This window comes from Anomaloglossus baeobatrachus, chromosome 5 (genome assembly GCF_048569485.1).
Source record: "Anomaloglossus baeobatrachus isolate aAnoBae1 chromosome 5, aAnoBae1.hap1, whole genome shotgun sequence".
NCBI classification, from domain to species: domain Eukaryota; kingdom Metazoa; phylum Chordata; class Amphibia; order Anura; family Aromobatidae; genus Anomaloglossus; species Anomaloglossus baeobatrachus.
In genome coordinates this window covers 189,281,216-189,309,126 of record NC_134357.1, presented here as the reverse complement: position 1 = coordinate 189,309,126, position 27,911 = coordinate 189,281,216, and the positions used below count along the sequence as shown (strand labels likewise).

General features: G+C 48.5%; 1 long non-coding RNA gene across 1 annotated transcript in view; it reads left to right on the top strand.

Annotated features, from left to right (window-relative positions):
• Positions 1 to 27,911, top strand: part of LOC142309857 (uncharacterized) — a 43,918-nt gene that overhangs the window by 13,545 nt on the left and 2,462 nt on the right. Inside the window, exons 2-3 of the long non-coding RNA XR_012754015.1 lie at positions 13,850 to 13,908; positions 20,113 to 20,202. This is a non-coding gene — a long non-coding RNA (uncharacterized LOC142309857). The remainder of the gene's footprint in view (positions 1 to 13,849; positions 13,909 to 20,112; positions 20,203 to 27,911) is intronic.

Here is a 27,911-nt window from a genome sequence, read left to right as displayed (position 1 = left end):
TGCAACACCGATCCCGGACGAGCCTGCCATCACTCCAGCCGCAGCGGTGGTACATCCCGTCACCACGACCTGTGGGTGGCGTCACGACCTGTAGGGCGACAGCGCGGCCTCCCCCGGCTGCGCGCCTCGTCCCACACCACCAACCCACTGCCTCCCCTTTAACAGAGCGACATGGCCCCCGGTCCGGAGGCGCTCGTGTCACCGACAAACCGAGTCCGGACCTCGTTTCCCACTCGAGTCGTCTTCTCCGAGCATTGAAGGTGCGAAAGTGAAGCCCCACCCCCGAAGGAGGAGTGCGAAGAGAAAACCAAGGGGGAGGCGGGCGAGAAGGCTGCCTGATGTAACCGAGCAGATAAAAAGGCAGGGACTCCAGGACCCTGCATCCATTCCGTTCCTGGACCCCGTCGGTGCAGAAGCAGCATGTCTGCCCGATCCGAGCAGCCCGAGGATCCAGAGCCCGCGCCAGGACGCCGGAGATTTGTCAGCGCCACCAGAGTCAGATACGCCTCTTGATGGAGCGGTGGACCGCAGAGGTGGAGGCGCTGGCTGCGATCGCCCGGGTGCACGAGATGGAGGCCGAGTTAGAGGAGCTGGTGAGTGACCCACACCTCCATGTCCTGCAGGGACCGGCCGCTGCGGCTGGGAGACCCGGTCTACCCCTGGCCCTTTATACGGTCTCCGCCGTCACCCGTGGGAACTACCACTGCTGATCTGCCTGGCCCGCTGCCCTCGGCCATGGCGGCAGGGCCCGAAGTGTCAGCTCCGGAAGGCCCGAAGGTCGGGGTGGCTGAAGGAGCAGCCGGCCTGGAGGGTATGACAGCTGACAACAACCCGCTGGCCGCAGAGAAAGAGATGGCCCCGGCAACCCGCCTGGCCCAGAGGGAGGTGAGGCCCAGCCGAGCGTGGACTGATAGCAGCGACTCCGGTCCCGATACAGAGCCGGTTTCAGGGTTGGAAAAGGCAGACGAAAGTCTCCTTGATGGCAGTGCTCCGACGGCCACGTACATCCCACGATGCGGGGAAATGGATACCGGATGGCCCTTTCCCACCAGGCTTGTTGCGTGCTGGAGATGTTTGAGGCGGAGTAAAATGGTAGCCGTTTTGGCTAAAAAAGACCCGTCCCCGTTGGGACTTGTGTTTTTGAACCCCGTTGATAACCCTGTTGCGTGAGTGACTGCTCATGGACTTGCAGGCCGCCCAGGGACTTTTGGGCTTATGAATGTTGCCCTATCCCCCTCTTGACATGCCTTCCTGTTCCGTTGGCCTTCGGAGAGGCAGATTGGAGGTAGGACCCGCAGCAGAGCAGGCTGGGGTCCGGTCACCACCAGGACCGGTGTCCAGCCCTTTAACAACTGCCGGGTGCGCTGCACTGTACCCGTTTCCGCCGGGGTGATCTGGCCATGTTCCTGTTTTCGGACTGGGGAAAAGGGGTGCTGCCCATTTCTTAGGGGCAGCATCAAGGCTAGGTTGTTTGGGTGGGAAAGGCAGAAGGACATGATCCCGTTCCGTTTAATAAAGTTTGAAACGTTAAAGCAAAATGCCTCCCGTTATGGGAAGACCTTCAGTAACCATAGTTTGTATAAATGTTATTATAATTGTAAGTGTTTCCCGTTTCTCCCGTTTTACAGTTAAAAGAAAAAGAAAATAAACCGGAGTTGGTCGGGCAGCCCGCGGACGGTCTGCATTAAACCAAGGGGGAATGTGACGCCCTGGACCCCAGGGGTCACATGTAATAACACCTACCACATACACACACACCCCCACCCCCCTGTGAGGTCACATACACGTCACCCGAAAGGGAGACCTGATGCCTCCCTCAGGGCCAGTAGAGCACACCAGGTGGGCGAAGTCAGGCGGAAAGACACGCCCACCGAGGAGACTACTGTCCTGAGGCAGGAAGTTCAAGCAGAAGAGTTTGTACAGTGACAGTGAGTGGTAGTGGAGCAGCTGTCAGGAACCCGGGTAGGAGCCTGGGACCCTTGAACCGTCAGGCAAGCAGACAGACGGTGGCCGTCTGCAGGAGAACTGGTACAGCAACCGGCGGAACCATAGGGACCGGGTCTGGGTTGGAGCCCGCCGGCCCTGAACCGGGGAGTCAACCGTGTACCGGAGCACCAGAAACCAGGTACTCAGACCCCATCCTAGCTTAGAAGCCACTGAGTTTAGGCAAATTGACTGATTGCTGGCTGGACCTCACGGGTTCATCCACACCCAAAGTCCCGAAAGAAGGGAAAAGCCCACTGAGACCGGGTGAGCGCCACCGCCAAGGGCCAAACACCCGATGGGCAAGCGCCTGCGGGCAACCAAGGGCTCCTCTGGCAGCTCAACGCTGGGGAGCGGGCTACCACTGCCCAGGCAGGGGAGCCGGAACACAACAACCAGAGGTGCACGGGAAAAGGGGCCACCATCAACCCCACAGGGGACATCAGCAGCCGGCCGCGGGAACCGACCACATCCGAACTTTGGTTTACCAGTAACTCTGAGTGTGAATTAATCGTGAGTACACCAGTGCCATCCGTGCACGACACTACACCGCGGCATGGCACCCTGCACCCCGACCACAACATCAGCGCTTGCAGTCCCCAAAGCCAGGGCCCCGGGACACACCGCCCCTACCCACGGAGGGGCTACCATCTCGGCTGCGGCCACAACACCGATCCCGGACAAGCCCGCCATCACTCCAACCGCAGCGGTGGTGCATCCCGTCACCATGACCCGTGGGTGGCGTCACGACCCGTAGGGCGACAGCGCGGCCTCCCCCGGCTGCGCGCCTCGTCCCACACCACCAACCCACTGCCTCCCCTTTAACAGAGCGACGTGGCCCCCGGTCTGGAGGCGCTCGTGCCACTGACAACCCGAGCCCGGACCTCAAGCGGCTTGGCCCGAGCAGTGGAGAAGCAGGCCGGGACCTTCTCAGGATGGTACAGTACGTCACTGACTTTCACAGACACTGATACTATGCCCCAAAGAATTTCCTGGACTACCTGCTGTTAAAAATTGTGTAGCAGAAATGGAGAGGTTGTGTAGCTTTCTTGACAGCAGTGGTACGTCACTGACTTTCACAGACACTGATACTATGCCCCAAAGAATTGCCTGCACTTTTTGCATTTAAAAATTGTGTAGCAGAAATGGAGAGGTAGTGTCGCTTTCTTGACAGCAGTGGTAGGTCCCTGACTTTCACAGACACTGATACTATACTCACAGAATTGCCTGCACTTTTTGCATTTAAAAATTGTGTAGCAGAAATGGAGAGGTGGGGGGCGGGGCGATGTAGCTGACCAGAAAGGACACATGGGAAGAGAGCTCCTATAATCCTGATCTTATCCTGGGCATTTACACCCGTTTACCTGACCCATTTACTCACCGACCTGGTGGTGTGACAGGAGACACCATCTGGAGGCTGGTGATTCCCATTGGAGCTATTCCCTGACTCTTGCACGGCGTTGCTGGATCTCCTGAAGCTGGAGAGTGTGGAGCAGCAGCCATCTTCCATACAGCCTGCATTTTCACAGTGAACAGCAGAGCATGACTCCGGAGAGCAGTGAGGAGTGACAGATTTATGGCCAGAGGTGAAGACCCAGGAGCCGTGAGCACAGGGAGTTAATCCCTTAGCTGTGTAACTGGCAGCCAGTGAGCAGCAGCCCATTAAAGGGCCGGCGGCTGTGCAGGAGACTTTAACCCATAGAGTGCTGGAGGGTCTGGAGTGTGTGCCTTGAAACACAGGCCCTGCAGATTCTCCCTGACACATGAAAACAAATAAGTGGCACATATTGAAGTCTCCACACTGCACAGGCCTGCATCATCCTGATAAATACACCCTGAGTGCTGTGCTGCCCTGGGACTCCCTTCATTCTTATTATCCACCATATAAGTGGCTGTTTTCCGGCTCTCTGGACGTGGTGAAGAAGTGGAGACAGACATATTACTAAATATACATTATAAAGGCACAGATTCAGACGCACGGGGGCCCGATAAGAGAGGGATGCAGAATCAGCAAATCCCCAGTGTATCAATATGAGTCCCCCTAAACAAAGTGGAGCTATTGACAAACTTAAGGAGTTCGCAAGGGGTGGTGAGGCAGATGCCCCTAAAGCCAAGAGAAATGCCACACCAAAGGGTCAGGCACTATTGGATGATGGGTCAGAGGATCAAGATGATTTAACCCTGAGGCAGGTGTATGAACAGCTTCTACAAGCAATTTCTACAAGCTACAGCTCCCTCACAGGGAAGATTGAGGAGGTACATTCAGAGGTGGGCCTCCTGCGTCAGGACATGCAATCCCTGAGGGCCCGAACGGCAGAAGTCGAGGCGCGAGTGTCTGAACTGGAGGATCAAACTGTAACACTCAAAACAAAAATGACCACAATGGCCGGATTGGCAAATGCATGGCACCAGAAAGCAGACGATCTGGAGAACCGCATGCGTCGAAACAATATACGAATCATAGGACTGCCAGAGCGCTCGGAAGGTCAGCATCCGGAACAATTCCTGGAGGAGTGTCTGAAATCTAATCTCGGAGATGAGTTCTCCTCGATATTTGCGGTGGAGAGGACGCACAGAGTTCCAATGAGGCCTCTTGTTCCAGGCGCGCCACCATGTCCCTTTTTAGCAAGGATGCTCAACTGCAGAGATAGAGAAACAGCACTCCGTCTGGCCCGACAGAAGAGCCCACTCAAGTTCAATAATGCTGTGCTATCGATCTTTCCGGACTTTTCGGTGGACCTCCAGAAACAGAGGGCCCACTTCATGGAGGTGAAGAAGAAATTAAGGGAGCGGAACATCATCTACTCTATGCTGTACCTTGCCCGGCTCCGCATAGTGCATGAAGGGTCATCTCTGTTTTTTACTACACCTGCTAAGGCTGAGGACTGGCTACAGGTGCACTCGAAACCTAAGGGTCAGAAGCAATGAGATCACTTTCCTAGGTGACATTTTCTGTGCCCACTGGCAACCCTCTTCTTCCATGGTTGCTTGAAGCCCCCTTTGGAGACAGATGGGACTTCCCCGTGCCTCGAGTGATGGAGGAATTGGCCAGGAATTGGTTCTTGTGAAATGGGAGCCCTATCTTGTGCACCCTTATACCACCTATACCAGGACACTGTATTCAGTGGTGGTATCCCCATTGATGTTTGAAATGTTTTGCAGGACCTATCGGAAAGGTCCTGAAGTTCGATATTGGTTCTATATGTTTACAGCTGCAATTGCATTAACTTTATTTCTTTGCAGGGACAGGCTTATTACAGTTGGAGGGTTAACTACACTTAACTGCAGGGCAGAAAGCGTCTTATACCTGGGATCCTGATTCTATAAAAAGATCTATGTAATATGGGGTCAGAGCTGATATTTATGACCTGGAATGTTAGAGGCCTTAAATCGCCCAAAAAACGTATTAAGGTATTCTCCCAAATTAAGCAAGTCAAGGCCCAACTGGTGGTACTGGTAGAGACTCACCTCACATGGGACACAGCCAGACTAGTAAACAAACCGTGGATACAATGGTCGGCACATGCGTTCCACACCAGCTACTCCAGGGGTTTCTCTCTATTGGTCCATAGACATATCCGTTGGGAAGTGAAGGTGGTGAGGCGTGACCCAGAGGGGTGATTTGTGTTTATATATGCGTCTATAAACTCTAGAGTTTATGTGCTGTTATGTATTTACAACCCCCCGCCAGCTCGCATCTCCATTCTTAAACAAGCACTGAGCTTTGCCCTCAATTATCCAGATGCGTATGTGTTATGTATGGGGGATTTTAATCTTGTGATGAATGAGGAGCAGGACAGGTTTCGGATGGATGGAGGGGGACAACATTCGGTCACACACTTGACTGATTTGCAGCAATGCGCGGAGGGAGGTGGGTGGATTGACCTTTGGCGACTCCGGCATCCTAATACCCGAGAATATACATGTCATTCTTCTACTAGACGCACGCTGTCCCGACTGGATTATATTTTTGGGTCGAGCATTATCACAACCTGGGTGGATGACAATGTACACGGGGTCAGGGGCATATCACATCACAGCTCAGTGATTCTTACTATGAAGACTAACCAAGGTGTTGGTAAACCCTTTTGGAGATTAAACCCCTTTTGGCTGAAACTAATAGATCAAAGTGATAGAACTCTCACCCAAATAGAGGATTTCCTGGAAGCCCACCCTAAACCCTGGAATATTAACTTGGTGTGGGACACTCTTAAAGCCTACCTTAGAGGGTGTTTGTCTTCAACCATAACATATCTTAAAAGAGTGACTAAAACTGAGGATGATATAGTAGATGGGAGACTTAGGGACTCAGAGGCAATATATATATCGGCCCCAACCGATGGAAATAGGGCGGCCTGGATGCAATCATATAGGTTATATATGCAGCACTCTGAGACAAAGTCCAAACGCAAATTGTTCTTTACCCGACAATCATATTTTGAGCTTGGATGGTTAGGCAATACAACACTTCAAATACAATATTGGGTATACAGAGGATGGACGGCTCAATACCTACATCCCCTGAAGATATTTTACAGTGCTTTTGTGAATACTATAAAACCCTATACACTTCTAGAAATCCTCATGGAGTTCAAAGTTGTGTGACATATTTGTCGGATTTGGAGTTTCCCACTTTGAGTGGATCACAACGTGAGTCTCTGGAGGCGGACATCACAGTGGATGAAGTGATTACTGCCATCTCGGATATGGCTAGGGGGAAATCTCCGGGTCCAGATGGCCTTCCCATAGAATTCTATAGTAAATATTGTGACGTATTGGCCCCGATTCTTTTAGCGTTTTTCTCACATTTTTCAGCCGGCGATTCTTTACTGCCTCCTTATACGAAGCACATATAGTCGTGCTGAGGAAGGAGGGTAAAAACCCACTAGACTGCGGTTCATACTGTCCTATATCCCTAGTTAACGTGGATTACAAGATCTTTATCAAAATACTGGCGTCCAGGCTTAATTCCGTCATATTGAGTATAGTTCACCCAGATCAAACCGGATTTATGCCTGGGAAAAACACCTCTATAAATATAAGACGGGTCCAGTCCATAGTGCAATATAGCACACTGGTCCAGAAGAACGAGTGGGCCTTGGCCTCGCTGGACGCAGCCAAGGCATTTGACTCGGTAGAATGGCCATTTTGTATTTGCCTGCCTCCAGAGATTCGCCTTTGGGCCTAAATTCAGTAATTGGATTCATATGTTGTATAGGTCCCCGACAGCCAGGATACTAGTCAATGGTGCTATGTCTACACCCTTCTCACTGAATCGGGGCACAAGACAGGGATGCCCTCTGTCTCCAGCATTGTTTGCACTAGTTATTGAAGCTTTGGCAATTAGAATCCGCTCTCATCAACAGATCACTGGAATCACTATAAGCCGACCGCACAGATCAAATAGGATTGTATGCGGATGACATGGTTGTCTTCTTAGATCGAGTGCATGAGACTCTACCGGTGGTTTTAGACACTATAGATAAATTTGGGGAGTTTTCGGGACTACGCATCAACTGGGATAAGTCAGCTTTGATGCCATTAATGCATGGGTCTGGAATTTCAATGGAGGGTAGGTCACCTCTACAAGTGGTAACTAACTTTAAATACCTGGGAATACACATACAGAAAGACCATACACTAGATCTGCAGACGAGTATAACACCACTTCTGGAGCACGTTAAACTTAAATATAACTTGAGGAGCAAGCTACTCCTGTCAGTGGTTGGCAGAATAAATTTAATCAAAATGATATTACTTCCAAAGCTTAGCTATACACTATAACATAGTGCAGTATCAGTACCCAAATCCTTCTTCTCAATGTTGAACTCGCTTACTACCTCTTTCATATGGGAGAAATCTAGACCCAAACTTCGGTTATCCATTTTACAAGGATCCAAAAGACTGGGAGGGATGGCTTTACCGGAGTTCTTCCTCTACTACCTCGCGGGACAGCTTAGGGCACTGGAGACTTGGATGCCTGGATGTCAGCTGCCAAACCCTGAGAGTCACTTGGCACACGCGGCTGGGACTGATTGTTTAGTGGGTTTTCTGGAATCAGATAGACTGAGAACACCACGGCAATTACCCCTCCTCAGATTGGCAAGATTAGTCTGGCAACAAGCCAAGAGGGTGGTACACTTCGAAGGGGTGGTGGCAGAACTCCCATTATGGGGGAATAGCCACTTCCATACTCTGAGAGATCACCCCTCGGCGCAATTCTGGGCCACTCACAGCGTCAGTGCATTAGGTGATCTTTTTGTTCCGGGAACCACAAACTTCAAGTCCTTTGAACAAGTCCAGATTGAATATAATGTTCCAAGATCACAGTTTTTTAGATACCTGCAGATTCGCACAGCGATTCAATCCCACATATAGAAAATTGGAGTGAGAAAATTGATATCATCACTTCCTATGATAGGTATTCTAAAATCACAAGGACCTCGAGGCCTCATCTCAACTATATATACTTACCTGTTGTCGGTGGGGGTGGAGTCGGACCCCTTGCCAGCCCAGGATAGATGGAAATCTCTAATTCCCTCTCTACAGGGAGAGGAATGGGAAGAGATATTGGAATCTCCGACTGCGGTATACCATTCGGTTAATAATAAGTTGATTCAATGCTACATTGTCCACCAGGCATACCTTACTCCAACTCGATTATTTAGTATGGGCCGTTCTCGTACATCGGAGTGCCCGAGGTGTCATCTCTCAGGGGCAAATTTCATACATATGATTTGGAGCTGTCCCAATATATATTCGTACTGGCAGGGAGTGACATCTCTGCTGACATCGATCGTGTCGATTCCTGTTTTGTGTGACTCTTTGATATGCCTGTTTGGGGTGGTGGAGGAAGAGTCCTGGGATCATTACATGACAATATTCCTCAGAGAGGCATTGTTTCTGGCTAGGAAAATAATAGCTCTGAGGTGGATGGGAGATTCGAATCCAACTGTGCGGTCCTGGGTTAAACTAGTCAATGCAACCATAGTCTATGAGCGGGTGGTATATTATAATAGGGGGTGCCCGGGAAAATTTAACAAAATCTGGGGTTGTGGAATTCTTCTCCAGACACACTTGCGGTGGTTTGAGGGAGATTATTCGGATAATGGTGGTTCCCGTTAGATGTTGGGATATGAAACACTCTCCAATGGTATATTGAGATATAATAATGCAATGTGGTTGTTGTTATTGTTCTTTCTTTCTTCCTTTTTCTATTCCTCTTTCTATCTTGTTTTCAAAATATGGTCATGCTGATAGAGCTGTTCTTATGCTCAATATAAAATTATATATATATGCAAATGATAAGAAGTATGGATAATAACATTGTTCTATCTTAAGTGCTAAAGATATTATGGACTTTATATGACTGTTCATTGTTATATTCAAATATTACTATCTATATACTGAGCTATCTTTATATGGCAAATGTCATTTGTACCATGTTTGAAATTGTTAATAAAGCGAAGTTAAAAAAAAAGAAATGGAGAGGTGGTGTAGCTTTCTTGACAGCAGTGGTACGTCACTGACTTTCACAGACACTGATGCTAGGCCCCAAAGAATTGCCTGAGCTGATTTAGACAGACGCTGTGGAAAAACCCTTGCACAGCGCTGGCACAGACCTGCCTAGCAAAAATGGCTATGAACTGCTCTAATCTAGCCCTGAAAAGGGCTGAAATTACAACTAGTCCCTACTCCCTAAACCGATGTCTCGATTGCACTTTATAGCGCCCACAGCTGGAGCAGCAGTGGGAGCAGTGACTGACACACACCCACAGCACTGATATAATGGCTGCGATAGGGAAAATGGCTGGGTCTTATTCGGCAAGGACATGTGACATGCACAGCCAATGAAACATGCCCTTGTGGCGCCCTGGACTAGCCAGGTCGTCACAGGTACTGCAACACACACCCCCACCCCGAGACAGGCACATCAGCAGGACACAAAATCCTTGTTGCCTCCCTCCAGGGGCTGATGTCCACACCAGGTGAGGTGGAGCCAGGCGGTTAGCCCCACCCACTGAGGAGTTCACAGTCCTGGAGGCGGGAAAAGGAAGTCAGTCAGTAGGAGTCAGTAGGAGTCAGGAGAAGAGTGGAGTAGTAGTGGAGGAGCAAACTGACCGTGTCCGGGTGTGTGGCCCGGGCACTAAGAGCAAGGTTGGCAGACGGTGGTGGCCGTCTGCAGGAGAGGCGAATCAACGCGGAACCGTAGGACCAGGGACGGGCGGTGGCCCGCCGGTACCGCACCGGGGAGCGAAGTGAAGCCAGCACACTCAGGCAGGGCCTGCAGACCCCGACCAGGCTTGGAGCCGCCATTAGAGGTCAAATCCGTCAGTGACCGGAACCCCAGGGGTTTCCTAGCAGCCAAGACCCAACTGAAGGCAACCGTCCAACCAACAAAAGGAAATACAGGTACCGTCACAGCTAGAGTTCCAAGGGCCAGAGCTGGGGGCAAAAGGGCTCCTCCGGCACATATCTACGCTGGGGAGCGGGTTACCGGTGGGAATCCATCAGGACCGAACATACACAAAAGGTGCAGGGAAAGGCAGCCACCACCAACCGTCCGGGACAGACTACAGCAGCCGGCTGCGGGACCCGTCCATCCAGCCGTTTGGTTTACCAGAGACTTTGCGTACATTTGTGGCTGAGTGAGTACAACCATGCCGTCCGGCACCGCGCTGCGCAGTCCAGGCGACCCTGCATCCTGCCAACCCTGTCTCCCCCGTCACCTCACCGGGCCCCGGGACCACCAACCCCTACCCACGGAGGGGACGACATCCTAGCTGCACCCTACCATCGCTCCCGGGATCCCCGTCACCAGCAGCGGTGGTGCCCAACCTCACCACAACCCGTGGGTGGCGTCACGGACCAAATCCCCAAACCAAACTACCCCCTTTCACTCACTGGCGAGGAGCGCCGCCCGAGTCCCCGGATCCGGCCCACCGCTCGAGCCACCGAGCAGCCGTCGCAGCAGCGCCGGACCCGAGCGTTAGCGAGCGCAGCGCAGCGGCGCCCTCCCCGCCCGCGACACCCTTGCTTGTCTGGAAAAAATCCACTTTACTGTGTGTGTGTCTGTGATTGGCTGACAGCCTGTCCCGCCCCACTGGACGCGAGGTTAGGAAAAAAAAATGGCAATCGCCATTTTTTCAGCACTCAGCAGCACTGTGCTAAACCCCATCTCTCCCACCCCCCCGCACACTATACGCTGAATTTTGATAATAACATTATTAACAGTGACTGACAGTATTACAGTGAAAAGCCAGCTAATAACTAGCTACACTGTTGGTGATCGAACCGTTATCGAACAGTAACTCGAACGGTCGAACGTGAAGCAAATCGTTCGAATTCGTCGATCGACTCGAACATCGCCCAAAACAACTCGAATTTGAAATTGGCGAACAGTTCTATTCGAACATCGCTTATCTCTAGTCATAACATTCTAGAATGTGCTTAGGACAAGGTCTGCAGACAATGATATTCAATATAATAATGTATAATAAAGTCTATGGGGGATTATACATGTATGTCAATAATCTTTGTACATGTCGTCTGTGTATATTTGTGTGTATATGGGTGTACGCTGTGTGTACGTGTCATCTGTGTACATGTGTGTGAATATGGCTGTACGCTGTGTCTACATGTCGGATGTGTGCATATGTGTGTATATGGCTGTACGCTGTGTACGTGTCGTCTGTGTACATGTGTTTGTATATGGCTGTACGCTCTGTGTACGTGTCGTCTGTGTACATGTGTGTGTGTACATGGCTGTACACTATGTGTACGTGTCATCTGGGTACATGTGTGTGTATATGGCTGTACGATGTGCGTACGTGTCGTCTATGTACATGTGTGCGTTTATGGCTGTATGCTGTGCGTACGTGTCGTCTATGTACATGTGTGTGTATATGGGTGTACACTGTGTGTACGTGTCGTCTGTGTACATTATATTTTCTGATTTGATATACTATATTTTTATTCTATTTCATTTTATTTTTCCGATTTGGGCATTTCACATGTTAAGTTATTATTATTGTTATTATTTTTTCCTTATTTTTTCCTTTCTTTCTTTTCTTTTTTTCAGACACATATATAATGGTATGGTCTCTATATTCACAGTTTAGGACTTATTTTCCCGTATAAATAGTTTATGATGTCTTTATATTTCCCTAACTCATTATTTTCACTTTATTTTTGCAGCTATTGCCTATCTGCCTTTCTTTTACCACAGAGTGTCATTACACCTGTTTCCTTACGCAATTGTGGCACACCTGAGGCTTCCGTCGCCACAGGACATTGCACCCCATCCAGCGGTGTGATGTCCCATTCTGGGTGAGGAAAGGAGTGAACACCGGTCCCCTGGTAAATCTACACAACACCCATTGTTAGGTACATACTGGGACCAGGGACAGTGGCAGTAACCCTCCCATGCTGCATGCTGGGAGGGGCCGTAAGACCCATCCCTGCTCCTATAGGGTACAGCTTAGCAACTGGGGAGGTGGGAGTAGCCAGCAGAGAGCAGTCAGAGAAAAGGAAGGTCAAGTTTGAGAGAAGGAGAGAGAGTGGGGAAGGAGGAGGAGGTCTGCAGGAGGCAGGCAAGGAGGAGAGAAGGACAGACAGCTCTAGTCAGTCAGGAGCTAATAAGAAGAAAGAGACGCTTCCTGGTGAAGATCCTGGGACTCAGAGGGTCCAGGTGACACCAAGCAGAGAAAAGAAGGGATTCCAGGGCCACGGATAGCTGTAGAGCTGTGGTGGCCTGCTCCACAGGAACATCGGTGGAGGGATCAAGTTGCAACAGGGGACGGTCCCTAGAAACTGGAGGAGTGCAAAATCATCTCCAAACAGTAAAAACCGGTACCCTTCTCTCTAAGGTGTCTCTGTCTTCAGCTGTCTTCCTAAGCCTAGCTCTTTTAGGATGAACCTGCTGTCACCTGTCGGATGATTGTCCCCTTTCTAGAGGTTCTGCTGTGGGCTTTGGCCCGGGGAGTTTACAACTTTCCCTGGGCCTCGGTTTTTACTGTTTGGAGATGATTTTGCACTCCTCCGGTTTCTAGGGCCTGTCCCCTGTTGCAGCTTGATCCCTCCACCGATGTTCCTGTGGAGCAGGCCACCACAGCTCTACAGCTATCCGTGGCCCTGGAATCCCTTCTTTTCTCTGCTTGGTGTCACCTGGACCCTCTGAGTCCCAGGATCTTCACCAGGAAGCGTCTTTCTTCTTCTTAGCTCCTGACTGACTAGAGCTGTCTGTCCTTCTCTCCTCCTTGCCTGCCTCCTGCAGACCTCCTCCTCCTTCCCCACTCTCTCTCCTTCTCTCAAACTTGACCTTCCTTTTCTCTGACTGCTCTCTGCTGGCTACTCCCACCTCCCCAGTTGCTAAGCTGTACCCTATAGGAGCAGGGATGGGTCTTACGGCCCCTCCCAGCATGCAGCATGGGAGGGTTACTGCTACTGTCCCTGGTCCCAGTATGTACCTAACAATGGGTGTTGTGTAGATTTACCAGGGGACCGGTGTTCACTCCTTTCCTCACCCAGAATGGGACATCACACCGCTGGATGGGGTGCAATGTCCTGTGGCGATGGAAGCCTCAGGGGCGCCACACAATCAAGGTACCCCGCCCTAACCTAGTTCCTACCTCAAGTATCAGTCTATATATTGGCAGCGCTTGGATTAACGTGGAATACTTATGATTAAGGACTCTTTTGTTTTTATACATGTAGTCCGAAACGCGTTAAGCATCCTCATGTTCTAATACTGTTTTTCGGTCTTCATGCTATTTTTTAACTTTTTTGAATAAAGAATGAGATGATTTTATCCTAAACAAGGAATTTGTGCCGGATCATATTACTTTCCATTGTTATTTACCTGCAGATGGTTGGACTCACCAGCGGATGCCGAGCACCCAGGAAATTCAGCAGTTCGGGCAGCAGGTGAGCTGAAAAATACCTTTTTTTCCTGTACGCAATGTGTACATGTCGTCTGTGTACATGTGTGTATATGCCTGTACGCTCTGTGTACGTGTCGTCTGTGCACATGTGTGTGTATATGGCTGTACGATGTGCGTACGTGTCGTTTATGTACATGTGTGCGTATATGGCTGTATGCTGTGCGTACATGTCGTCTATGTATAAGTGTGTGTATATGGGTATACGTTGTGTGTACGTGTCGTCTGTGTAAATTTGTGTGTATATAGTTGTACGCTATGTGTACATGTTGTCTGTGTACATGTGTGTATATGGTTGTACGCTCTGTGTACGTGTCGTCTGTGTACATGTGTGTGTATATGGCTGTACTCTGTGTGTACATGTCGTCTGTGTATATGTGTGTGTATATGGCTGTATGCTGGGTGTACGTGTCGTCTGTGTATTTGTTTGTGTATATAGCTGTAAGCTGTGTGTACATGTCGTCTGTATATACAGTACACACAAAACGTTTGGACACACCTTCTCATTCAAAGAGTTTTTTTTATTTTCATGACTCTGAAAATTGTAGATTCACACTGATGGCATCAAAACTATGAATTAACACATGTGGAATGAAATACTTACCAAAAAAGTGTGAAACAACTGAAAATATGTCTTATATTCTAGGTTCTTACTTTGAGCCACTTTTTTGCTTTGTTTACTGCTTTGCACACTCTTGGCATTCTCTTGATGAGCTTCAAGCCGGAAATGGTTTTCATTTCACAGGTGTGCCCTGTCAGGTTTAATAAGTGGGATTTCTTGCCTTATAAATGGGGTTGGGGCCATCAGTTGTGTTGTGCAGAAGTCTGGTGGATACACAGCTGATAGTCCTACTGAATAGACTGTTAGAATTTGTATTATGGCAAGAAAAAAGCAGCTAAACAAAGAAAAAGTGGCCATCATTATTTTAAGAAATGAAGGTCAGTGAGTCCGAAAAATTGGGAAAACTTTGAAAGTGTCCCCAAGTGCAGTGGCAAAAACCATCAAACGCTACAAAGAAACTTGCTCACATGAGGATCACCCCAGGAAAGGAAGACCAAGAGTCACCTCTGCTGCGGAGGATAAGTTTATCCGAGTCACCAGCCTCAGAAATCGCAGGTTAACAACAGCTCAGATTAGAGACCAGGTCAATGCCACACAGAGTTCAAGCAGCAGACACATCTCTAGAACAACTGTTAAGAGAAGACTTTGTGCAGCAGGCCTTCATGGTAAAATAGCTGCTAGGAAACCATTGCTAAGGACAGGCAACAAGCAGAAGAAACTTGTTTGGGCTAAAGAACACAAGGAATGGACATTAGACCAGTGGAAATCTGTGCTTTGGTCTGATGAGTCCAAATTTGAGATCTTTGGATCCAATCACCGTGTCTTTGTGTGATGCAGAAAAGGTGAACGGATGGACTCTACATGCCTGGTTCCCACCGTAAAGCATGGAGGAGGTGTGATGGTGTGGGGGTGCTTTGCTGGTGACGCTGTTGGGGATTTATTCAAAATTGAAGGCCTACTGAACCAGCATGGCTACCAAAGCATCTTGCAGCGGCATTCTATTCCATCCAGTTTGTGTTTAGTTGGACCATCATTTATTTTTCAACAGGACAATGACCCCAAACACACCTCCAGGCTGTGTAAGGGCTATGTGACTAAGAAGGAGAGTGATGGGGTGCTACGCCATGACCTGGCCTCCACAGTCACCAGACCTGAACCGAATCGAGATGGTTTGGTGTGAGCTGGACCGCAGAGTGAAGGCAAAGGGGCCAACAAGTGCTAAGCATCTCTGGGAACTCCTTCAAGACTGTTGGAAGACCATTTCCGGTGACTACCTCTTGAAGCTCATCAAGAGAATGCCAAGAGTGTGCAAAGCAGTAATCAATGCAAAAGGTGGCTACTTTGAAGAACCTAGAATATAAGACATATTTTCAGTTGTTTTTACACTTTTTTGTTAAGTATTTCATTCCACATGTGTTAATTCATAGTTTTGATGCCTTCAATGTGAATCTACAATTTTCAGTCATGAAAATAAAGAAAACTCTTTGAATGGGAAGGTGTGTCCAAACTTTTGGTCTGTACTGTACATTTTTCTGCTTTCGAGAAATACATAATGGAAATTGGATATTATTAAGGTGCAAGGACTGCCCTTTAATCTCTCCTGCTTCTCTTTATTCCCCACCTCCTGCCTGTGACAGACAGGTCACTGAAAGATGAGCTACCATCAATAAGTGGAAGGCAGCAGGCAGGGAACAGAGAGAACCAGGAGAGCTTCAAGTGCACGGTCCACCCCAGTGGCCTTCTCACTCATTAGCATATAATATAAACTATGGTTGACTCTAAAACGTCAAAATGGATTTCTACAAAAATGGTAAGTAAAGCATGTTTATATACATGTCATTAGTTTGAGGTTTAAAATCCTAATGACAGATTCTATTTAACCCCTTCACGACTGATAACGTACTAGTACGTCATCGGTCATGTCGCAGTAATCACCACCAGCTGCTGTGGTGAGCCGGCAGTGATCCCTGCTCATGTTTGCAGATTTGATCAGCAGACATGTGGGGCTAACAGGAGCGGGTGGATAGTGGAGAAAAGAAAAATCACCATTTTTTAACGCTATTTTCTAATTCCGATCACTGTTAATATTCTATTTGTTTAATGTTTTGTACATGTTACAATTAAAAGAATGCAACTGTTATTTCCTGGTTAGTGATGTTTATTTTTAAAAAGTGTATTGAAAATGCGATTATTACTAAATTACAGTTATATTGAGATGTACTTGTACTACTATATATACACAGATCTCTATGTACCAATACAATGTGCCTTTAAGGAGGAATACCATTTAGGTCTTTGGACATAAGTACAACCTTTGGATTATAGCTACAGCTATGAATTTGGATGCCAAGACAGATATCACTTAACCCCTTTACTCCTAGCCCATTTTTACCTTCAAGACCAAGCCATTTTTTGTAATTTTGATCATTGTCACTTTACCAGGTTATAACTCTAGAACACTTAAATGAATTCTAGGGATTCTGAGATTATTTTTTTATGACATATTGTACTTCATGATAGTACTAAAATTAGGACGACATTTTTTGCATTTATTTGTGAAAATATCGGAAATGTGGTGAATATTTTGAAAAGTTTGCAATTTTCAAGCTTTGAAATTTTATTCACATAAATCCTAGAGTTATGTGACACAAATTAGTTACTAAATAACGTTACCAATCAGCACAATTTTTGAAACGTATTTTTTTTCATGTTAACCCCGATGCAGTTAGCCAACAAACCACTAGATGTCGCCAGAAGACAAATAGACAGGAGCTGCTGGTTAATAAACTAGGTGAAGCAGAACCTAGTGAGGAACAGTCAAACAAGCCAGGAATCCGTACACTGAGAGGTCACGTCAGAATAAGGGGACGGGCAGAGACGAAGTCAGAGGGCAAACCAAAGTCGATACACAGAGAGGTTACGTAAGTACAAGGGAACGGGCCAAGACAGAGTCAGAGAGCTGGCCGGAGTCAGTACACGGAGAGGTCACGTCAGTACAAAGGGGTGGGCAGAGACGGAGTCGGAGAGCAAGCTGAGGTCAGGGTATGAGGGAATGAAGTCATTAGGAAGGAGTCAGGAGGGGAATGGGGAAACAAGGTAGAGGGACAAGATCAGATAAGACACTCACACAAACCAGAGATGAGCAATGCCTAGCAGGAAGTAAGGAGAATCTAGGCATCTCTTGTCCACTTGTTTCTTCATACAGGTTGAGGACTGCTCCAGAGTGGACTTGGTCCCTGCCCAGTTGTTGGTGAAGGACTATTACCCTTAAGGGGTCTATGTGGTGCTAGTACTGTTGCAGCATTTTTTAATGGATTAAATAAATGTTTGCATATTTTTTATCCCTACCAATGTTGCGCTGGATCTTGTTTTCTCCGTTTGAGTATAACAAACTAGCCCTGAGCCTGTCCCTAGCCACAAGGCATGTAGTGACAGATGTGACACCCATGTCTATGGGTACCCGAGCATTGTACTGTAATATGGTGGTAGAAAGAGCTACAACTGGATTCCATATAAGGTCGGACTGGGCCACAGGGGTGCCGAGGGATCCCCCGGCAGGCCTTGGGTCCTTAGCTGCCACCCGGGCTTCACATAGGGCCCTAGGCTGGTAACCTCGGCATGGGCTAAGGCAGGGGACCCCAGGCAGCTCCACCAGTGGCAGTGCCAGGACCCCAGGCAGCTCCACCAGCGGCAGTGCCAGGGCCCAGGCGGCTCCACCAGCGGCAGTGCCAGGGCCCCAAGCAACTCCACCGGCGGCAATACCAGGGCTGCGGGAGGCTCCACCGGCGGCTGTGCCAGGGCCGCGGGCGGCTCCACGGCAGCTGTTCCAGGGCTGTGGGCAGCTTCATCGACGGCTGTGCCAGGGCCGCGGGCAGCTCCAGCGGCAGCAGTGCTGAGGCCACGGGGCCGCTTTTTTATATGTCGGCTGGGGCTGCACTGCGCCTTCTAGTGTTTTTGTGCTGCCCCGACCTTGTCAGATTTAATAGACACATCCGTGTCTGCTAACTGTGATGTCAGGCAGCTCACCGAGCACTGCTGCTTCCCGCCGAAGAGTATCATCAATGGACCCTGCGGGCTGGACCGGAGACCAGCCGGGGGAAGGTAAGAAATTCTCTAATATGTGTGTGTGTGTGTGTGTGGCTGTGTGTCTATGTATTTGTGCTTGTCTGTGCATGGGCCTGACTACATTCTGTGTGCATGTATGTGCCTGCATGTCTGTGCACATGTGTGTGTGTGTATTTGTGCTTGCCTGTGCATGGGCCTGACTGCATTCTGTATGCATGTATGTGCCTACATGTGTGTGCATGCATGTGCCTGTGTTTCAGTATATTTGTGCTTGTCTGTGCATAGGTCTGACTGCATTCTGTATGCATGTATGTGCCTACGTGTGTGTGCATGTTTGTGCATTCGCCTGACTGCATTCTGTATGCATGATTATGCCTACATGTGTGTGTATGCTTGTTCCTTTGTGTCTATGTATTTGTGCTTGTCGGTGTGTGGGCCTGACTGCCTTCTGTGTGCATAGTTGTGCCTGTATGTCTGTGCTTGTGTTCATTCTTGTGCATGTGTTTGCCTTTCTGCATGTCTACATATGTGTGTCTGTGTGCATGCATGTGCCTGGCTGCATTATTCTGTATGTGCGTGCGTCTGTCTGTCTGTGTTTTTATATATGTGTGCATGTCTGCGTTCATGTGCATGTCTGTGTCAACATATTATTGAATGTTCTCAGTGAGAGGAACAAAATTATAATCTTGTGATACCTTTTAATGGCTAAATACACAAGATTTGAATTTTTTTCCTCTCACTGAGAACATTCAATAATTTTTCAACTGGCTAACACGGTACCAAAACCTTTTCACTTGTGTCAACATATGCATGTGGCTGTCTACGTGCATGTGTGTACGTTTTTCTGCATGTGTGCATGTCTGTGTCTGCCTATGTGCACATGTGCCTGTGTGTGTGTGTCAGCAAGTCTGTGTGTGTACGTATGTAGGTGTGCATGTGTGTATGTGCACATTTCTGTCTATATATGTGTGCCTGTCTTCATATCTGTGTGCATGTTTTCATGTTCATGCCTGTGCGTTTATCTATGTATGTCTGTGTTCTTGTCTGCATGAGTGTGCATGTATTTGTGTCTGCATGCATTTATCTGCATGTGTTACATTTGTCTGCATATGTCTGTGTGCCTGTATGCATGCATTTGTCTGAGAGTCTGCGTATGTCTGTGTGTCTATGTATTTGTGTGTGTTTGCGTGTGTGCATGTATATGTGACTACATCACATCTTTAAACATGACTGCCATGTGCCACGCTCTGACATCTGTGCTCAGTCTCAGGTGGGTGGAGTGGCCATTTGACCACGCCGGATATGAAGCCACAAGAGTAATATAATTACTGTATGGAGACAGAACGAGGAACATACATTATTGGTTTTTGGTGGCAAATGATGGACATAATTACTGTAGGGGGGAAAATTAGGTGACATTATTACTGCTGTAATATAATTTCATTTTGAGGATACTGTCTTCCATGGGGGAACCAAAGTCTGGCATAGTGAAATTGGGGAAAAAGTGTGGAATGTGTTCTGGTAGTGATCAGCTATAGGTGACTGTGTGTTTATTTTCTATAGAGTCGAGTCATGGCAGGAAGAAGTGATGGCGGTCTGTGCAGGATGAAGAGAAAAAGCGAAAATGAATAATTTCGACTGGAGATGGCACTGGTAAGGCAGTGTATTACATCTATACACACACACAGACACACACACACACACACACACACTATACACTATACACTATATGCACAGCTCCTGTATATAATGTTACTGTTGATCGCTGTATTACATGTACACTGACACTATAAACAGAGCTTCTATGTATAATGGCACTGATGGTAATTTTAGTGTTATTAGTATTGTGGATTTTATTCATTATTGTAGTATTTGGTTATTATGTGGTCTGGTCATGGGGTGCTGGTATTTCACCCTATTATTATTATTATTTATTTATGGAGCACCATTGATTCCATGGTGCTGTACATGAGAAGGGGGTTACATACAGAATACATATACAAGTTTCAATAGACAGACTAGTACAGAGGAAAGAGGGCCCTGCCCTTGCGGGCTTACATTCTAATGGATTTTCGGGAGGAGACAGTAGGTGGGGTGTAGGTTGGGCAGCAGCTCCGCACGGTGGTGGGGCGGCAGCTCCGCACGGTGGTGGAGCGGCAGCTCCGCACGGTGGTGGGGTGGCAGCTCCGCACGGTGGTGGGGTGGCAGCTCCGCACGGTGGTGGGGTGGCAGCTCCGCACGGTGGTGGGGCGGCAGCGGGGTCATTGAAGGTTATAGGCATTTCTGAACAGATGAATTTTCAGGTTCCGTTTGAAGTTTGCAAGTGTAGTAGATAGTCTGATGTGTTGAGGCAGTGAGATCCAGGAGACTGGGGATGCTCGGGAGAAGTCTTGGAGTCGGTTGCGTGAGGAGCGAATGAGAGAGGAGGAGAGAAGGAGATCTTGGGAGGAGCAGAGATTACGTTTTGGAGTGTAGCGAGAGATTAGTTCAGATCTATACAGAGGAGACAGATTATGGATGGCTTTGGTGGTCAGTGTTAGTAGTTTGAATTGGATACGATGGAAGATTGGGAGCCAATGGAGGGATTTGCAGAGAGGAGAAGCGGGGTGGTATTGAGGAGAGAGGTGGATCATTCGGGCAGCAGAATTAAGAATAGACTGGAGAGGGGCAAGCGTGTAAGCAGGGAGACCACAGAGGAGGATGTTGCAGTAGTCAAGGCGGGAGATTATGAGAGCATGCACTAGCATTTTTGTAGATTGAGAATTGTGGAAAGGACGGATTCTGGAAATATTTTTGAGTTGAAGACGGCAGGAGGTGGTGAGGGATTGGATGTGTGGTATGAAGGACAAGGCAGAGTCAAACGTTACTCCGAGGCACTGAACTTTGGGTGCTGGGGAGAGCGTGATGTTATTTATTGTAATAGGTATATCAGGTAGAGAGTGTAGGTGAGACAGAGGAAAGATGATCAGTTCAGTTTTGGCCACATAGAGCTTTAGTAGGCGAGAGGAAAAGAAGGAAGATATAGCAGATAAGCACTCTGGGATTCTGGACAGCAGAGAAGTGACATCTGGACCAGAGAGGTAGATCTGAGTGTCATCGGCATATAGGTGGTACTGGAAGCCATGGGACTTTATGAGTTGTCCCAGGCCAAATATATAGATGGAAAAGAGTAAGGGTCCCAGGACAGAGCCTTGAGGGACGCCAACAGAGAGATGGTGGGATGAAGAGGTTGTGTGGGAGTGGGAGACACTAAAAGTGCGGTTGGAGAGGTATGAAGAGATCCAAGAGAGGGCGAGGTCTCTGACACCAAGGGAAGAGAGGATCTGTAGTAGCAGGGTGTGGTCCACAGTGTCAAAGGCTGAGGACAGGTCTAGCAGTAGGAGTATAGAGAAGTGGTTGTTAGCTTTGGCAGTAAGTAAGTCATTCGTGATTTTAGTCAGGGCAGTTTCAGTGGAATGATGTGGACGGAAGCCGGAGTGTAGGTTGTCAAAGAGAGAGTTAGAGGAGAGGTGGGAGGAAAGTTCAGCATGGACATGCTGTTCCAGGAGTTTTCAGGCAAACGGGAGTAGTGATATGGGGCGATAGCTGATAGTAGAGGTTGGGTCGAGGGAAGGTTTCTTTAGGATGGGTGTGACTGTTCAATGTTTAAAGGCAGAAGGGAAGGTACCAGTTGTTAAAGATAGGTTGAAGAGATGGGTTAAGGCTGGAATAAGGATAGTGATGAGGTTGGGAAGGAGGTGGGATGGGATGGGGACAAGTGCGCAGGTGGTGAGGTGCGCTTTTGAGAGAAGATGTGCAAGCTCTCCTTCGGTGATGGTGGGGAGGAAGTTTATGGAGGAGGGGCAGTGGGCTGTTATATGAAGGGGTTGTGGTGGTTGAGCAGAAAAGACTTGTCTGGTTTGGTCGATCTTTTCTTTGAAATGGGTAGCAAATGCTTCTGCAGAGATGAGGGAGGTTGGAGGGGGCAGTGGTGGGCGAAGGAGGGAGTTAAAAATATTAAATAGCTATTTGGGGTTGTGTGTTAAAGAGGATATGAAAGCTCTGAAGTAATCCTGTTTAGCATAGGTAAGGGCCAAGCGAAATGTGTGAATTGCATTTTTGAATGTGGTGAAGTCTTCCTGGGAGTGCGTTTTCTTCCAGAACCACTCGGCAGCCCTAGATACTTGCTTTTTAGTGAGGCTGTTGTGCCAGGGCTGTCTATTGATTCATCTCACTCTGCCATGCACAAGCGGAGCAACTGAATCAATAGCTGATGTGAGAGTGGCGTTGTAGAAAGTGGTGGCACTGTTTGTGTCGTGGAGTGAAGATATGGAGGACAGAGGTAGGATAGAGTCAGAAAGGGTGTGTATGTTGATGTGTGCAAGGTTTCTGCGGGGGGGTGCTAGGTGCTGGACAGGGGGGGCAGGTGAGGAGGACAGGGTTGAAATGGTCAATAGATGGTGGTCAGATAAGGGGAGAGGGGAGGTTGTATGTGGCTGTATTCGGTCACGATGTGTTGGTAATATGGTCACAGTATGGTGGTATTTGTCTCTTGTGTGTGGTATTATTTGGTCACTGTGGTCTGGTCACGATGTGGCGTTATTTCTCCCTTGTATATGGTTTTATGTGGTCACTGTGTGGTGGTAATATGTTATCTGGTCACAATGTAGCGGTATTTCTCCCTTGTATGGGGTTATATTTGTTCACTGTGTGGTGGTAATATGTTATCTGGTCACGGTGTGGTAGTATTTCTCCCTTGTACATGGTTTTATTTGGTCACTGTGTGGTGGTAATATGTTGTCTGGTCATGGTGTGGCTGTATTTCTCTCTTGTATGTAGTTGCATTTGGTCACTGTGCGGTGGAAATATGTGATCTGGTCATAGTGTTGCAGTATTTCTCCTATGTATGTGGTATTATTCAGTCAGTATGTGGTCTGGTCTGGTCACTGTGTGCCAGTATTTCTCCCTTGTAAGGGTTGTATTCGGTCTCTGTGTGATGGTAATATGTTGTCTGGTCACTTCTGGCAGTATTCCTCCCTTGTATGTGTTTATATTTGGTCACTGTATGGTGATAAAATGTTGTCTGGTCACGATGTGGCGGTATTTTTCCTTTGTACGTGGTTTTATTTGGTCACTGTGTGATGGTAATATGTTTTCTGGTCACGGTGTAGCAGTGTTTCTCTCTTGTATGTGGCATTATTGGTCTGATTGTGTATGGAGGTCACTTTTTCTCTCTGATATCAGTATGGGGAAAATTCTTTATTCCCAATAGAGATTAAATACTTGAACATTTAACCCCTGCCTGTTCTGTGATTATTACATTGTAGCAAACATGCACTTACAGAGGTTCTCTGCTGAAAACAAGTAATCACCCTTTCTAAGGCCACATGCACACAATGAGTATTGGGTCAGAATTTTACCTCAGTATTTGTAGCCAAAACCAGGAGTGGTAAAATCAGAGGAAAATTATAGTAGAAACACGAGCACGACTTCTGTATTTTTCACCCACTCCTGGTTTTGGCTACAAATACTGATGTAAGATACTGACCAAATACTGAAAGTGTGAACGTGGCCTAAGGATTAGTGATAATTTATTCATCAGTGGAGGTCTGATTGCTGGGACCTGCATTGATCGGCAAAATGTGCCCCATTACACTGGTGCTCATGTCCATCTCGACCCCTGATCCATTCATCTCCTCAGTGACTGCCATGTGCTGTTCGACTTTTTCTGACTGCCCCAAAGAGAATGAATGGAGCTGCGGTCACATATCCCACCTGCCACTGCATTTTATGATGGGGATATAAGTGTCCTGTCAGAGATAAAAGTTCCATATTCTTCCGATTGGTGCGGTTTCCACCGATCAATAAGTTATCACCTACTAAACCTATGGATCGGTAAAACTTTTTTTCACCAAAGAGCCTCTTTAATGTAAACTACCGTAATTGTACATACCAGTTATGGTGTGTACAGTAGATGTGTAGGAGCCGCCTGTGTTTTACAATCAATGCTCCACTATAACGGGGTTGGGGATAATGGCTAACAGGAATTTGCATATAGCTGTAGGGTGGGCCCCTGGAGTCAATTCCCCTGGAGGGCCCTAGACACCCCAGTCCGACCCTGCACACCGCTGCTTTCTCCAGTGTCCAGCACCGGCCTCTTCTTCTCAGTGACGGCACGGCGCTCCAGATCAGAGGTGGGATTCAAATTTTTAACAGCAGATTCTCTGTACACCCTGCCATTCTGTAACCACGCCCATTCTGTAACCACACCCATTTTGTTAGCCACACCCATTTTCACGCACTTTGCTCAACCAAAAAATACAAGTAATTTAAAGTATAATCACTTTCCCCTTCTTCCCCTCCTATATCTTCACTCTCCTGTCCAGTACCAGTTGTTCCAGTCACTGTCAGTCATAATGTATTAAACATTTTTTCTACAATTTTTAAATATTATTACTAAAATAGCCCTGCTAAAATTGGAATGGACGACCTTCCCCATACAGATATCATCCCATGTGGCTGCTTTTCCAGTGCAGATCCCATCCCATATGGCTCCTTTCACCCTACAGATCTCATCCCATGTGGTCTCTTTTCCCCTGCAGATCCCATCCCATTATGGCCTCTTTCCCCTGCAGATCCCATCCCATTATGGCCTTTTTCCCCTGCAGATCCCATCCCATTATGGCCTCTTTCCCCTGCAGACCCCATCCCATTATGGCCTCTTTCCCCTGCAGATCCCTTTCAATTATAGCCTCTTTCTCCTGCAGATCCCATCATGGCTTCTTTCCCCTGCAGATCCCATCATTGTTTCTTTCCCATGCAGGTCCCATCATGGCTTCTTTCCCCTGCAGATCTCATCATGGCCTCTTTCCCCAGCAGATCTCATCCCATGTTCTCCTTTTCCCCTGCAGATTTCATCCCATGTGCTCCTTTTCCCATATAGATCCCCTCTTATACAGCTCCTCTCACCTGCAGATTCTTGTCTCCATGCATCTGTGCCGCCCCCGTGACAGCCGACAGGCTGCTCGGACCCGGATCCGCAGTGGCTCGAGGGGTCTCTGGATCCGAGGCGGGGTCGTGAACCTCGGAAATAAAAAGGGGGGATTTGTGTTTTGGTGTGGTAAATGGGATAATGTTTGTGACGCCACCCACGGTGCGTGGTAATGGGAGAGACCACCGCTGCTGTTGGGGAGCCCGGTGATGGTGTTGAAGCAGCAGGATGTTTTAACCCCTCCGTGGGTAGGGGCCTGGTGTCCCGGGGCCCGGTGATGGATGGAGTGGGGAACCCGTCGGGGTGAAGTGATATCGGGTACTCACACAGTCCAAAGTCATTGACGCTGATACCAGGTAAACCAAACTCTTGAATGCCCTGTTTTTCTTCGTTGAGCACGCTGGGTTCGTGCCCCTTTGGTGTTGCTGGTTGGTCTGAAGCCTTGTCCCTGTGTGTAACTTGGTGGACCCCTTTCGCCTAGGACTACTCGGGTCCCGCTCACCTGCGTGGCTAGCAAGGTGAGCCTGCTCTCAGGGTTCACGCTTGGGATTTTCTGGACGATTTTGGGAAGTCCTATCCCCCTCGTTGCACTAGTACCCCGATTCTGGAGCGGGTGGGGAACAGTTCCGGAAGATTCCGTTCCCGTCGGGTGAATTACTGGGCTGCGCGAAGCCACTTCCCAGCCTAGGGTCTGCGTACCCCGTCGTGCCTTGGCCCCTGCCTGGTTGTAGCACAAGGCAGCCGGCCTGCTCTCTGTAGCAGCACCATACCCCCTGTCACTACCCCCTGCGGCCGGGGTTCCAGCTCCTTCTGGCCAGGCCAACATCTGGCACCTGGGACAGATACAGGAGCCCAGCTCCACAGCGTGACCTGCACTGTCACCGCTGTCTCACTGCTCAACTCTAGTCCACTCAACTAAACTACTCACATCTCTGCTCTTCCTCTTCTATCCCTCCATCTGGGTGGTCCTATTCCCCTCAAGCTGCCCAATGGGTGGTTGGTGGGTGTGATGCAGAGTGTTCCTCAGGATTTATGTACACCTGCTGGTAGCAACACCAAATGAACAGGACCCGTAACCAAGGAGGAGCGGGTACCATGCAGAATGGCAGGTTGCACGGCACCCTTGTGACGACCTGATAGGCCAGGGCGTCACATTCCTCCTTGGTTAAACATAGTTTGTCCACAAGCTACAGAACACCAAGCATTTATTTTTTTTTTAAAGGAAGGAAAAAAGGTTAACATTTATTTAACAGATTCATCCCACATTTGGGAGGCACTTTCTTGAACCGTTACTAAACATTATTAGTTCGCCTGCCAAAAGGGGACGCCACCGGTTTTAGTGGCAGCGGGGACCCAACCTTCCACGTTGCGGTCCCTCCCTGCGACAGTCCGGCCCCAACGTCCTGGATCCCAACAACCCCCCCTCTCAAACAACCTGGTTCCCCTGGAAACCTAGATAAGTCCTTGGACTGGGTTAAGGTCCCGGGGTGTGCCAGACGACTCCAGTTGGCACAACAGGTGCAGTCTTTTTACAAGACACAAGTTTGTGTTGGTCACGCCAGTCCTGTGACCGTGGTCCATTTTTAACTATAAAACGTGGAAGTCTTTGCAAAAACACAGTATGGGGTACTTTGCACACTACTACATCGCAAGCCGATGCTTGCGATGCCGAGCGCGATAGTCCCCGCCCCTGTCGCACATACGATATTGTGTTATAGCTGTCATAGCGAACATTATGGCTACGGCAGCTTCACGCGGACTTACCTGCCCTGCGACGTCGCTCTGGCCGGCGAACCGTCTCCTTACTAAGGGGGCGGGTCGTGCGGCGTCACAGCGACGTCACACGGCAGGCGGCCAATAGAACGGAGGGGCGGACATGAGCAGGACGTAAATATCCTGCCCACCTCCTTCCTTCCGCATAGCCGGCGTGAGCCGCAGGACGCAGGTAAGGAGATGTTCCTCGCTCCTGCGGCTTCACACACAGCGATGAGTGCTGCCGCAGGAACGAGGAACAACATCGTAACATCGGTCCTTACGAAATTATGGAAATGACCGACGCTACACCGATGATAAGATTTCGACGTTTTTGCGCTCGTTAATCGTATCAAAAACGATTTACACACTCTGATATCGACAGCGTCGCTGGATGTGCATCACTTTCGATTTGACCCCAAAGTACCCCTAAGAGTCCCTGTACCGTAGTACAACTGCTGTCAATCTAGGAAAAAATCAGGTTACTTTCTCATGCAATTAGCTTTTCATTAATTCTCTCATTTTCTAACATTTTCTATATGGAAAATACCAAACTGTGGAAAAGAACTAATGGAAAACTCAGATACCTAACAATGTTACGGTACCACTAACTTTTGTATCAGCCTTTTATCGCTGCATT